Raw genomic sequence first — 14,307 nt, forward strand, 5'->3', positions numbered from 1 at the left:
TATCGATTGTACAGAAAACTCGCACCTGCTTTACAGTAAAGCAATATCAAAAGAAAAAGATCCCATTAAATAAACGATGAATATTTATTAAAACTTTTCTGAATTAGAAACAATTCCAAGAAAGTAAAAATGTTGTTTTAACTGGAAAATATACGATAACCGTGCGAACTAAAACACCCGCGAGAATAATTTGTAGCTCTGTAGCACGTGACCTGCACTAGCAATATGTCACATGTTCAACTTAATGTACTTATTAGCCAATTTATGTTCTCTACTTTATTAAATTGTTTAATTTTCTAACGGTGACGTCAGGATAGAAAATGTTGGCTTTATTTTATGATGCCAAGCATGCGTGTTGTGGATTCGAAAACGTTTTGTTTATAAACTGGGGAGGATGTTTATGACGTACTTCCGCCAATCACACGTGAGAAACTGACCCCGGGGACAAAAAAAGATCGCTTAAAAGATTGACCCTCTTCCGTTTAGAATATCGTAACGCGATTTGACGTCACGTAAAAAATAATAATAATTGAAGAGTGAAAAAGCGTTTAGGCATTTTCCTGTACGTCCGATTGATGTTAAATATGGCAAAAATAAGTAAAGAAATTCAGGAAAAAATTTAAATAAAATTAATTTGTTAATTACGAATTATCTTTTTCCTTTCTTTCTTTCTTTTCTTTTAATTAATTTCCATTATTGAACGAATCGATAAAAGTTAATAGTTCTAAACCTTTACGCCAGATGGCATTTTAAATGACGTAATTGTTCTTCGGGAATTAATTACGGTGATTATTAGGAAGGGTAACAAATTAAAACTAAAGTATTTCATTTAAATTTTCGAACCAAAACAGAGGCTAGAAAAGCAGGGAGGGAAGAAAAAAGGAAAGCAATATGGTGGAAAGTATTGAAGTGATGGCGTTGAATGCAGATGAGTGCCGAATTGTAAATGGCAAAGAAGAGGAAAACGTCGAGCGCTCTTCGTCACACACGCCGCACCACCTCATACCTAAAGGGGCCAAGAGACGCCCCCGCACGCGACTAAGGGAGGTCCGGAATGTGGGGGCGGATCGAGGTGGAACACAAGACCAATTCCTGAGCCACCTGTTGTGTTACTAGATCTTTGAGTGCACTTTCCTCCATACAGAACCTAAGGTGTGACTCTTCCTTTCATCTGTCACTGCAACGGTAGCCACATAAAAAAATATTCCTTAAGGGTTTTCCTCTTACATTTGTGTCTAGAACATTGCGAAATTCGCCGAATTTTTTTCCTACTTTCGACTTGACCGAATGCTAAAGGAATGGTTAAAAAGCCCACCAACGAAAAGTGACCTTGAATCTCTCTCCTCTGACATTCCTCTGTGGGTCGTCAGAGGTCAGGAGGAGGCAAATTGGTCCCTAATGTGTAAGGGGAGAGGGCGTGTAAAGAAGAACAGGGGAAAGAAGTTTCCCATCGACAAGAATCGCCGAGATTTTCTTTGACACCGGAAGCAATATCGATAAACTATTGAAATTCAATAACAACCAATCATATTTTTATTTACTAAAGTATCGAATGAATTCATACAGGCGTTTAAAATAATAAAAATGGTGCTGATTAAGACAGAATGATCTAATTCCTGCATTCCATAAATGACCAATTAGCTTCTTATTTACATAAACAGTCAATGAGTCACACACAAAAAATTGACCGGTGACACTAATTCAAAGTGTGCCAATTATATTCGTGTTTAGAAAATATTCTAACACTTCACACTATACTCTTTCTAAGTCCAAATCCTAATTGGTTACCACCAGAAATGAGAACAAGAAAATTACAAACTAAAGCATATTCAACGAATATTTATTCCATTAATTAGCTATTAGCCAAATTCAAATTTTAAATATTTACTAATAGACGCTTACTGGAATACAGTATTTAAATTTAAAAAACAAAAAGTATTAATTGGACTGGTGCGCATTCATTGGTACAATTCAAATTTACATAACGAATGAGCGCCTGATTAAAAATTATAATAAAATTCCGAACTCGTTTATTGGTAAATTTATATATTTGAATTCATCAATCAAAGTTTATTGGTTAATTTAAAATTTCAAAATTAAGGCGATGACCAATCAAATTCCGGAATCGATTTCAATTATTTCTGATAAATATTTAGCGAATAATCTTAAGTTAAACTGGTTATTGTAGTTTTTTTGAATTATTTTAAGTTATAAAAATCATTAAAATTCCTAATTTTATTTTTAAAAATGATAGTAATGACGTCATCACACCTGGACGAAAAGATTGTTTTCGCTTTCACGCAATTAACCTTGCAGGTTAAAATATCTTTCTTTCTTTTATTAAACACAATACTGAAGGTAAATTTATATAAGCTTAAAAAGTAAACATTTATAACTTAACAACCATTTTGTGTTTAACCGGTAACTACGAAACAATGTTAATCATATATATATTTTTTTTTCCTTCGTTTTTTCGAATTGATCTGATAAATCGTAATTTTTATGTATAAATAAGCGATATAAATTTTAATTTGATTTTATTTTTCTCGCAGGCATTTCAAAAATAACGTTTTTACCACGAAAAACAGTTTCACTTTAATTGCTTAACACCTATTGGCTACAATTTTTTTAAAATTTTAATGACGTCAAATAACGAACCAACTTGATTGGATATTTAGATTTTTTAAATATTTTTAAATTTAATTTTATACCTAATGAAATGTAATTAAAATCAAATTTCTTTACAAAATTTTAAAATGAAAATTTGCTATTTATAAACGAAATATATTTTACATATATACTGATAATTTTATTTTTAAATATATTTCTTTGTGTACATATAATTTAAATATCTGAAAATTTATGTAATAATGATAGCTAATCAGATTCCGATATGATAAAATTAATGTAATGTTCATTTTTGTTACGTTTATTTATATATTAGGTATCATTTGCGATTTATAAGAAGAATAAAACAATTTCGAAATTTAAAAAATTTTAAATTTTCGAAACAGCCAATCATCATAGCGAATTTCAAAATTCTCTGATGTCATAACAGGTTCGCAGATTTCTTTAGAACAATGAATGCCTCAACAAAACCTAGTTGTTTAAACTATTAATCATAATTAAAAGATATTAAATAATATATTAATAGTAGACGTTCAAATTTATTTTTATTTTTACAGAAGACTATCATGACGACAGCAGAAATCTTAAATTTATTATTATTGTTATAATCCTATAATTATTTTTTTATTAAAAATATTATTATATAAATAATAAAATTGATAATTTCTGTAAGAAATATCTTTATAATAATAGATTATAATTACTAAATAAACAGTGACGTAAAACACAATCGTCATTCGTGATAAATTTAAAATTAAATGACGTCATAGGAAAGTTGAACTTGTTAAATTGCTAAATGTTTGTTTATGACGCTTTATATAACAAATATATTTGTCATAATACCTTTTCAAATACTTTTAAATAATCAATCAACAAATCAGTTGCATTCGTTTAAAAATTACTCTGGCGTCATCATTTCATCATTTTTTCTTATTTTTGCAAATTACTTTCAGTTATATCAATTAATACATTATTACATATTTTACATAATAATAAAGCAAAATAATGCGATAAAAGTGTAAAAATGGTTTCAAATATTCGACGTAGTAACCAAACGATTAGTATCATACAATTCGCAGCGACATCACATGCGTCATCAATTTTTTTCTTTTTCAAGTGTTTAATTAAGTGCAAGAAAGTTTGCATTGTTTTATTTTAAAATATTTTAATGATGTTATTATTTTGTAAATTATATCACATCATTAAATAATTTTAAAATATTTGTATATCCAAACAACTGATTTCATATTCTTCGCGACGCCATCATGACGTCAAGGCAGGAAATTTTAACAAATTTTAACTGAATGCAAACAAATTTATATGTTTTTAGTTAAATTTAATATATTTGTTATTATTTTTGATATTATTATTATTATAAAATGCAATAAAGCTGTAAAAATAATTTTAAAATATTTTTGTAACCAAACGACTGCTTTCGGACTGTTCACGACGACATCATGCGGAGTGTTATTTTTTCGGATTTTTTTGTGGAATTTTAAATAAATCTGAGATTTTGTGTAATTTTTCTTTTATTAAAAAGCTTATAAAATCAGTAAATTTTCTGATAATAATTTAGCCTTTTGCAGACATCTTAGGCTGCAGGAAGATTGGGCGATTGTATGATAACCGGTAACCGCTTTCCCGATCGACTTTTGGCATAAGTACCGGAGGCAAATATCGAACGGGAAAGGTACGTTTAGGGAAACTAAAGCATATAGTAGCGTTGCCGATACCGCCGGAGGCTAGGAAAACGTCCCGACGATCGATTCCTTCTGTCCTCGTCAGACCATCAACGTATCGATCGGAAGTTTGCTTACGCAGCGGACGTGACGTATCTGAGAGAAAAGAGAAAACGTAAGGCCACCTCTCATTGGTTGGATGTTGGTTGATGAAAAATGAGCCGGTATCGTGACTTGGAAAATAACATCGGTCAAACAAATTATTCCGACTTAAAGCGCTCTTTACACAATTTTCGGCGCTTCTCCCTAACCCGAAAACGATCGTTTCCTTTAATAAGCGCCGGCGATTGTTTTAAAGCAATTCTTTCGATATCCTTCCGGTCACGTGACGGGCGCGGGGAGACGGGAGCGCTGCGCAAGCTCGGCGACCCCGCCGCCAACGGGCGAGAGCATCAATCAACAAGTCGGCGCTGGAGAGAGGGAGAGAAAGTTTTTTCTGGAAGAAAAGGTCCGGATTACATGACCTCCCGATCCCGTGACTCCTCCGCACTTCTCCAATCGCCCTCTTCCATCTTACCCCGTTCGGCCGACAAACGTGAAAGATGATATTTACGTTCGGAACCAATCGCGTGACTCCTACCGTCTCTCGTACCAGATTAAACGGGGGAAAAGAAAGCCGGTCACGTGCCTCAATTTCGACCCAGACCGCGTGACTCAAACCCACCGGATCCACCTGTTAACTTTCGTTTATATAGATAAAGCGCCGGCAGAATTTTCCCCGAAGATCCAAGTACAAAATGGCGCCCGAACGGGATTTCTAACAATACAGAAGAAGAAAAAAAAAAAGAAACCACACGACAATTTCTTAAACAATTTCGGCAGCATTTTTAATTAAATAAAGGAGGCAATAACGTGAGAAAGTGCAACCATTGACCAACAATGGTGAGAAGAAAGGCGTTTGGGAAATGGGGAAAAAATGAGGAACCCCCCGTGACCAACGACATAATTAAAAGCAAGAAAACTGCAAAAGAGAATTAGACCGACATTTGCCGGAAGGAGGCGCCACGGTGATAGAAGTCCCCGGGGCACTTCCGGTAGTGCAATCAATCGCCTCTTTTGCCCATCTATTTTTTAACCGATATTTAATTACCGTCCAGAGAAACGAGTTTTTTGTCAAAAGGTAAAATTACCATCTCTGATTTCTGTGTTCAAACAGTAATTGTTTACTCTTCTAACTCCTAATTTTATAACTTAATTACAGGTATTAAATTTTCTTCGTGTGTGAGTATATATGTGTGGGATGTACACACAGTACACATGCAAAGGATATACAAGTACATATACTCTTTGCAGGGTGTACAAACCTATACGCATGCAAATTTATTGAAAAGTTACAGACTACTTAACAATATAATTGAGTTCTTCTCGATGTTCCGAGGGGTTGAACTTTGTGGCATTGCGAATATACCTCTTGGTATCGCTATAGGCGATGTATTTTACGCTAAGCTTGGTTGCATCCGGATAGAAGATAGCATTGTCTGTGTTACAGGTGTACTGTACCTATGCATTATAGTCTCGTCTTTTGGGAAACTTAACGAAATGTGTGAGCTTAATTTTTATATTTTCTTTATTTGTGTACAGGTTAAAAATATAAAGAATCGCTTTCTTTCATTGTTAACATTTAATTCGCACATAGAAAACATTATGCTCTATTGTACACATCCAATTTTAATTTTTGGAATTACACATTTAAGCATTGCAAGCGTATTATGTTTAAGTTATATTCCGATAATATACTTAATTATTTGTCTACAGTACATTTTAACAATGTCTTATTTGTTTCACTTTCTTAACAGTACGATTAAATACGTATTGTTTCAGCTGTGGGCTTTCCTGCAATACGCTTAGATCTATCGTTTCATGTGTACTGTTCTGAACATACCAACAATGAGTTTAAAATTGAATTATCATTAAAGTGCATATTTCAAAAATACACTTAAATGTATTATTTTTAAGTGTCCATTTTAACAGTTTGAAACACACAAAAACTGAATGAAACGATGCATTTTTTGGCTGCTGCGCGTGTTAAATTACGTACTTATTCAGTTAAATTTATGAAAAATAAAAACATTTCTAGTTAAATTTATCACGTATCCAGTAAAATAAACTAACTATCAAACTCATAATTATTTTTATATATAATATAATCACGTAATTCAATTACATAGCATCAATCAATGCAATAACAGCGGAACACACACATCATCACCAACTTCGCCAATAACGATAGAAACACATAAATATTCATAAACTAAAATCGATACCGATGCAACATAGCAACTGTTATTGCATCAGCTATGCATCTTATAATTAGATAATTGAAAAAAATTAATATCTAAAGTGTACAGGTAACCTATATACGTGTTAACTCTTTACTTTCGGACTTCGGCCTGTGCGGGGGATGAAAGTCCAGTGTTTGTTCAGTCTAAACGGCAGATAGAGTGTGGATAATGCTTAAAAAATATAACAGAAAAACAGCAAATTAGTTTGCTTAACTTCACATTCCATTTATCTGGACCGGATAGGTCGTAACCTGGCCTTGACGTTGTCTCAGGGGCATGACGTGGGTGGAAGTCGTCTCGCCCTTCTATCACTTTTTTTTTAATGTTTCTTTGGAACATTACTGTAGACGCATTCTTAAATTCTTCTGACGTATTTATACTCGTCCGAGAGGCCTCAGAAACAAGAAGAACATCATGGATCACCGCCCTTGATCACGTGTTTATAGAAAAAAAAATTTTTTTTGAAGGTGGACTAGAATAATTTAGCTGTCGACTTTTTCGGCTCGAGGTTCCTTTTGAACAAAGCTGAATGAACGTTTTGCCTGAGTTTTGGCTTAATAAATTGTATTTTATATTACTTTTTTAATAAATTTCAGTAAAATTTTCGCGATTTCAATTGAATTTATAACAGTATTTAAGTCTTTCGAATCTATATCGTAGGGTGGAAAAGAAGGGGGATAAAGTAACTCCTTAACTTATCTGTACCAACTTTGAAATCGCATGAAGCAATCCAGACGGAAATGACAAATCTATCAACACTTTTCTTTTTAAAAAAAACTGAAGAAAAAAATCTAACATGTAAAGATTTATCCAAAGAGTATCTTTCCGAAAGTAAAGTGTGATAAAACTTGATATAATTTATTAATTTATTAGACGATTATCATTCAGATAAGATCCTCAACAGGTGAATAATATAGAAGTGACGTCTATTTGGAAAATGGTTGTATAGTAAAACAGCTCAGACACCCCACATCCCCAAACAGACCCTCAGGGCACACCTGCAGAGCCTCAAAGGTGAACGAGGATGAAAGTTAATCGCGTCATCAGAAACCCGAAACCTTTCTTGTGGTCCTTTAAGGTCAACCATTAAAGATTACTCCGATATCACGCCTACGTCCCCGTATTTAAAGAGTTGGTCAGGTGTATATCCGTGAAAAAATCTTTTTCAGACATCACAGTTTTTTTCAATGCTTGGTTTAATTTCTGGGCCAGGATATTATTTTTAAAAATTCAAGAAAAAAAAAATATATATATATATATATTGATCCTTTATCAAAATGTAATTCACGTTTAACGGATTAAAATATCTATATAATGTATTTTGATTTTTAAAAATTTTAAAATCGTGACGTTATAAATGCTCGGTTACGTGTTTTAATTGTTAAGTATTCGATTTCGTTCTAGTGTTTAAATCGACAGATTATAGAGAGAACGTGAAAACGGCCTTGAAAATTGAAAAAAATGAAATGTATTGTTTTTATTTTAAGCGAGGAAGATAAGGAAAAATCCTTAATTATCATTTTTCCTTAAGAAATAAAATTAGGAATATTCAAGTTAATTGTTAAGGAAACATGTTACTAAATACAAAAATAAAACTCTTGTATGTGCGCGCGCTCGCGCGCCTTTTTTATTTATTCCTAAATCCTGAATTATTCGATTTTCCTGATTTTCTGTCCCTCTTTATTGTTAACGGATAGAGAAACACGAGATAAACACACACAAAACAAAACGGGTGTAGAATTTCTGTGTTGTTTCTGTCGTAGAAAGGGGGGGTTATTAAAACGCGCGAGTATACACAATCAAAGCGACGTCGCGCGTATTTTACTATGTTAGCGGACGTATATTATTATCCATTAATATAACATATGATTTACAGTGGGTAAGTACAACAGCTGTCACTATAGATTCGGTTGTGTGGCAGTCGCACTTCAAGGCCGTCTCCGACGCCCACAGACTGCAACGAACTGCAGGGGTCCCTTATCAAGGACAGAGAGGGGAGCTTGGGTTATTCCGCCAGACTGGACACCCCCTTGATCACCAATCGAGCCATCTGGACGGATGGCCAAATCTGGGACAATAGCCGAAAACAGTAGTTGCAACCTCCGATGGCACCGGGCGAAGAATCTCGTGTTTACAACTGTTGTTGTTCCATTAATTTAACACTTAACGTGCCGCAGCCTTACCTGTTACATAATTGAAACTGGACTGATTTTTCCCACTTTCAATACGAGCCGAAGTCGACAATCTACGAGTTCAGAACTATGTAAACAGTAACCGAACATTTTTACGTAACAATGAAAAAAAAGTCGAAATTGACTATTTTAGTACAAGCAATTGTTAAAATAGTAACAGAACAATTACGTGTTACCACGTAAGCCAGTTCGCTTGTGTGTTAATTAGTAGCAGTGCAAATGTTACGCAATAATGTTGCCGAAATCAGTACAAATTGCTCCAATGACTCTGGCCAAAAACCGACAGGAACCGCTGTTCCTGAAATAAACACATCCAAAAACTACATTTAGGCCATCACCGCAGTCGCAAGATCCTCCAAACTACAATTAATCTCTAATCCACGCGCACCACACGCTATAAGTTATGCGAAACGACCCGAAAAAAAAACAAAACAAAAAAAATGCGAACAATTTTTTTAAAAACAAACACCCCGTTTTTTTAAAAAAAAAAACTTACAATTTCCACCCACAGAGGGCTCGGCATCGTGTCACTTCCGGTGACGTCAGCGACGAGATAGCCGAATTTTTCGGAAGAGTAACCATAGCGGACGCGAGCACACACACATACACACACACAGTCCGAGAATAGAGATTGCAACAAGTAAAGACACGACTCACCTCAATAGCCGTTCCATCCCCTCGGATGCACGGATGTTGGGAGAGACGACGCACACTCTCACACAACACGGCGCGCACACACAACACACACACACTACACACCAGCGTACGTCTGAAGAGAGACTGGCAGCAGCGGAGGCAGCTGGCACAGTGGCGCCCCCCAACGGCAAGCCAATGAAATGTCTAGCCACCATCCATCACCTTCCCCCAGCGGTCGTTCGCCGCTTGTGGCGCCACGCTTCGCCTGACTCGCCCCGGGCCACCGGTGGCACTGCTGTTGCACCGTAACCGCTTTACGGATAACTTGTATCGCCGGTGCGGTGAGTGACGTTGAGTGAGTGTATCCCGACCGAGGACGAGGTCGGGACGCGACAGATAGACGTGTAAATTAGTTTGGCTAAACTAGTTCGTCTGATGGCCGCTCGAGGTCGACTCTATCGCTTCTCGTCCCGGGTTAGGCGGTGTGGAGCGACACGCGCTCTTCCTTTTTTTTTAGTTTTATTTATTTTTTTCTTCTTTGCAATAAATCTCTATTTTACATTGTTTACTATAGAGACAATGCACTTTGAGGTGTATACGTGTTGTGGTTGTATAATTTTTATTCTGGCTTAAACATTCGTGCACATATTAAACTAAACATTTTGTGTAGTTATGTATTAAATACATTTATTGCACGGAAGCCGTTGTTACGTGGATATTTGGAGGGTATATAACACCGATATTTTGCATACGAGATTATTTTTAGAGGAGTGAAAAGATAAAGTTGGCAGTTCGCAAAGGGGATATTAATTGTCACTTTCGCATTAAAGCACAGTAATTTTGCACAGTAGTCTTTGCAAAATATCAATTAATTGGCAATTTTGCGCTCTTTTTTGTTAATTGAGTTTTGCACGGGGTTTTTAAATTGGCATTCTGTAAACTTCTAACAAAAAATTTGATATCGCGTGATTTTTGCTTAGAGGTTAACAATTAGACATTTTGCACTCAAGCATTTCGTGCAATATTTTAGTCCTGTGCGCATTATTTAACTAGTACTTCGCACGGGATAGCGCTAATTAGCACGGGGAGAATGTTAACTTATAATTTGCACGAGAGTGTAAATTAATATTTAGCAAGGGAGTGTATTTGGCATGAAAATACAATAACTATTATATTTTGCACAGTATTAACTCGGATATATCGACTGATATTTCACGAAGCACAACCCGGAATATTCACAAATTCGCAATTATCCGCGAATAACAATTGTAATGACCTCAGAATACACTATCCCGGGGTCATTTTGAGATCGTTTCTACATTCAATAATCGAAAATTAACCTCGAACGCCTTAAATTATGACCCCTCGAACAGTATCTGAAAAATGTGAAAGAGATAAGGGGGAACTACCAACTGTTCTCGATAGGTCCCACTCAACACAGAGGAAATAAGGGGAAACAGAGGTTAGAGAATTATAAATCCTAGGGGGCGATCGAGTAGGCCAAGCATCATTACATTCGCCGGTGTTCATCCGAGAAATTTATATTGTAACATTGTAACCAATTAACGTGGCAGGAAGACGGATTCATAAAGTAAACGACATTAATGACAGATGAGAAAAACATACCGGACGGGTAAAAAACACTAGAAACACGTACAAAAACACCAGAGACGATGATAATGTTTGTCAGTTTAGTGTGCAAAGTTCTATCCGGAGTGGAAACAATAACTCGACGACGGCACGTTGTCATCTTCCATTTTCTCTGACTCACAACTTAGTTCATTAACTGTCAAACTAGTCATATCTGCAGAGATTACACACAAAACAGATACTTCGACACGAGAGAAAAAAAAACATATATTATTGTAATTTTTTTAATGGGTATTAAGTTGCAACTAGAATTTTTGTCTCCTCCCTATCGCGCTTTGAACGTGGCAAAAACAAACAAACATTAACTAAATTATTCGAAACATTCAGCAAACCCTACAGAAAATATTTTTAAAAGTAATGTTTACTTGTCTCGACTCGTGTTTTGGCAATTTTTCATTCTAATTTCTAAACTTTAAACCGTTGCCAAACCAGGAAATGAACTTTAAACTTCCGCTTTTGCATTAGCGCTACGCTTCGATTATCTAGTGCGAAAATTTGTATTTCTAACTACCGCCGACAGATGTCGCGTTAGGCAAAGTCCGCCAGAGGAGACTTCGGGTTCGAATTTTTGTTGTTTTTTTTTTTTAAAAGGACGAATTACGCCGGTGTGACGTCACGCGACCCACTTTGTCACAAAACAGGCCAAGCGTTGAATTCTTCGTGGCGATGACACTATAAAGTTGGGGAGTTTTAATCGAATAAATCTCTTTATCAATAACTCATCTGTTATTGATATTGCTGTCATGTTAAACGACTCGCTCCTGTCGACTGTGTGTGTTCTTTGTTGACAACGGGTTTTTTTTTGTTTATTTTTTAAACTTTTTTTTCCTTGAAACAATCTAGTTTATAAATCTATAATGCTGCTGTTATTAATATTGATACTGTTATCGATTTAACCCCGTTATTGATTATAATCACCATATTTCAACTCTTCTATTATTACTCGCTGTGTTTTGCTGATAAATTTTTAAAATATTTTTATTAACATCTTTTCGAAATAAGAAAGGTATTAACATCCTATAAAGCGCTGCAAAAAATAACAATCGCGTTTTAAATTGTTACGTTTCAAACATTTTATTATTGAAAACTGATTGTTACGTAATTTACGAACACGTGCTATCGGCATTTATTAATTGTTCTTTTTCACCTTTTTAACTATTGAAACCGAATACTGTAATTGATTAATATCTATTGTTAGGAGAGTATTGTTAGAGCGCCACCTAGATCTCGAAGAGAATTGTTTTGAGCGCCACCTAGATTTAGAATCGGTAACACTTCAGCGGCTTTAACTATTCAATAATGCAAACGTAGTATATAACCTATGTAACGTATGTAACATCGTTTAACACGTACACAGCATCGATATCGTATATTAACTCAAGCAAGAGCTATATCGGTCGAGTAGCAAATGTCCGAATTCCTAAAGTAACAAATATAGAACACTTCTAGCGTAGCAAATAGTACATATTCGGCCTTTCTAAATATACTACTATCTAAACAAAATCCGTGCTATCGTTAATTTACCCGGTGCACTATCGCCTCCTGTTTAATAAGTGGTGCCATCTATCGTTCTTAGACAATACTAATTCGGTAATTTGAACAGGAAAAGGTTCATTTTTTCTCCTCTAAACTCCTTTTTCAATTGTAGACCTGAACAATCAGCCAAATCTATAAGTGGAAATTTCAACGTCTTGTTTATCCGTTATGCCCCAGTTCATCCGCCTAGCGGTGGTCACCCGAAGTTATTAAATCTAGTCTATAATGGGGTTAATTTCTGAATATTTTTTTTTTCTTTTGTTCTTTGTAGAAGGGCTGAAGAAATAATATTGCTTGGTAAGGACTGAAAGTTGTTAGTGATTTTGTAATTTTTTTTCTTTTTTGTTGTTGTTGTTGTTGTTATTATTATTATTTTTATTTGTTGCTAGCTAAGTAGGATGTGCCACGCGGAAGTAATGTTGCGGATCACGTGAGATCTGGCTCTTTAGGTTCTTTTGTGACGTAATTTATAACGATAATACGTAGCATGTATTTAATTCCCAGAATGTCGTCTGCGTTTTTTCGATAATTTTTCTAAATTTAGGAAATATTTTATCCTAGATTTTTGCGAATGGATTTTAGGACGTTTATTTTATTATTTAAAAAAAAAAGAATTTTTGCGCGTGTTTTATGAGGAAATTGTGTTTAAATTCGTATATTTTTTTTGTTAAAAATTTACAAATTACATTTAAATACTTATATTGAGTGAACTGCGTGGTATTTTTCTCTCGATTTAGGGACAAATTTCCTTAAATTTTACAGATTTAAAAAAAACACTTTATGACTTTTAGGGAATTTCCCTCTCTTCCAATCGAAATTTTTCCTTTCAATTTGAGTAGAAATTTGATTAAGTTTTTGAGATTTTTACATTCTAACTACTATTCTTCTTCTTCCTCTTCGACAATTCAATTTTTTCAGATAGTAAAATGTTCAGCTGCTTGACTACGAATTTTCCCAAATTATATTCTGATATTACGCATTTTTAACATGAACAAAATCGTTCTCTAGCGATGGAAACTAACTTAAAGTCAAATATTTAAAAAAAAAAAAAAAATTTAGAACTCGTTCCAAATTTTGGTTTCTATTTTTGGCAGAGTTTATCCCAAAGCTATCCAATAAATCCCTACATATTTGCCAGGGTTTATTAAACTAAAATTTCAAAAAAAAAGCCCTGTTTTATGGTTAGTTATTTAGTCAAACGGGAGTGAAGAATCCCGATTTATGTCGAGTCCGGGGAAGAGAAGACGAGACGATTTGAACTGAAAAAGACGAATTTTCTTGTTTACGAAATATTTTCATGCGGTATCGAATGCAAACCGATAAAAAGCAATATCCCTATACTGGCCGGTCGGAAATGTGAACAATAGAGGAACAAAGAAAGATATTTTGTCACCAGTCACGTGACGCGACAGATGTGGTGAGACACCATCTGTTGACGCACCATATCAACACCTGGATGATCCCTTCTACCGAGAGGTCAATCGGTAGTAACATTTATTAAGCAATATACCCGAAATTACACATAAATATTACTAAAAATAGTTTGCCATTGTAACAGCAACCGACCGTTATTAAAATTAAGAAGAATTTCCCTAGATAAAAATCGAAGCGAATCCATTTTGTCAACCCCCAATTATAAACAAT

At 34.7% G+C, this 14,307-nt stretch overlaps 1 protein-coding gene across 5 annotated transcripts in view; it reads right to left on the reverse strand.

The window, feature by feature from the left end:
- Positions 1-14,307, reverse strand: part of LOC111619583 (zinc finger MIZ domain-containing protein 1-like) — a 111,180-nt gene that overhangs the window by 43,951 nt on the left and 52,922 nt on the right. The window contains exon 1 of one of the 5 annotated variants that reach the window (XM_023361336.1): positions 9,499-9,843. The exons of the other annotated variants lie outside the window; for them this stretch is intronic. The gene's annotated coding sequence lies outside the window, so the exon portion shown is untranslated. Of the gene's footprint in view, positions 1-9,498; positions 9,844-14,307 lie in introns of those variants that run through there. 5 annotated transcript variants of the gene reach the window in all.

Source organism: Centruroides sculpturatus, unplaced genomic scaffold (genome assembly GCF_000671375.1).
Source record: "Centruroides sculpturatus isolate CEXI.00-Female unplaced genomic scaffold, Cexi_2.0 scaffold261, whole genome shotgun sequence".
In the NCBI taxonomy this organism is placed as follows: Eukaryota; Metazoa; Arthropoda; class Arachnida; order Scorpiones; family Buthidae; genus Centruroides; species Centruroides sculpturatus.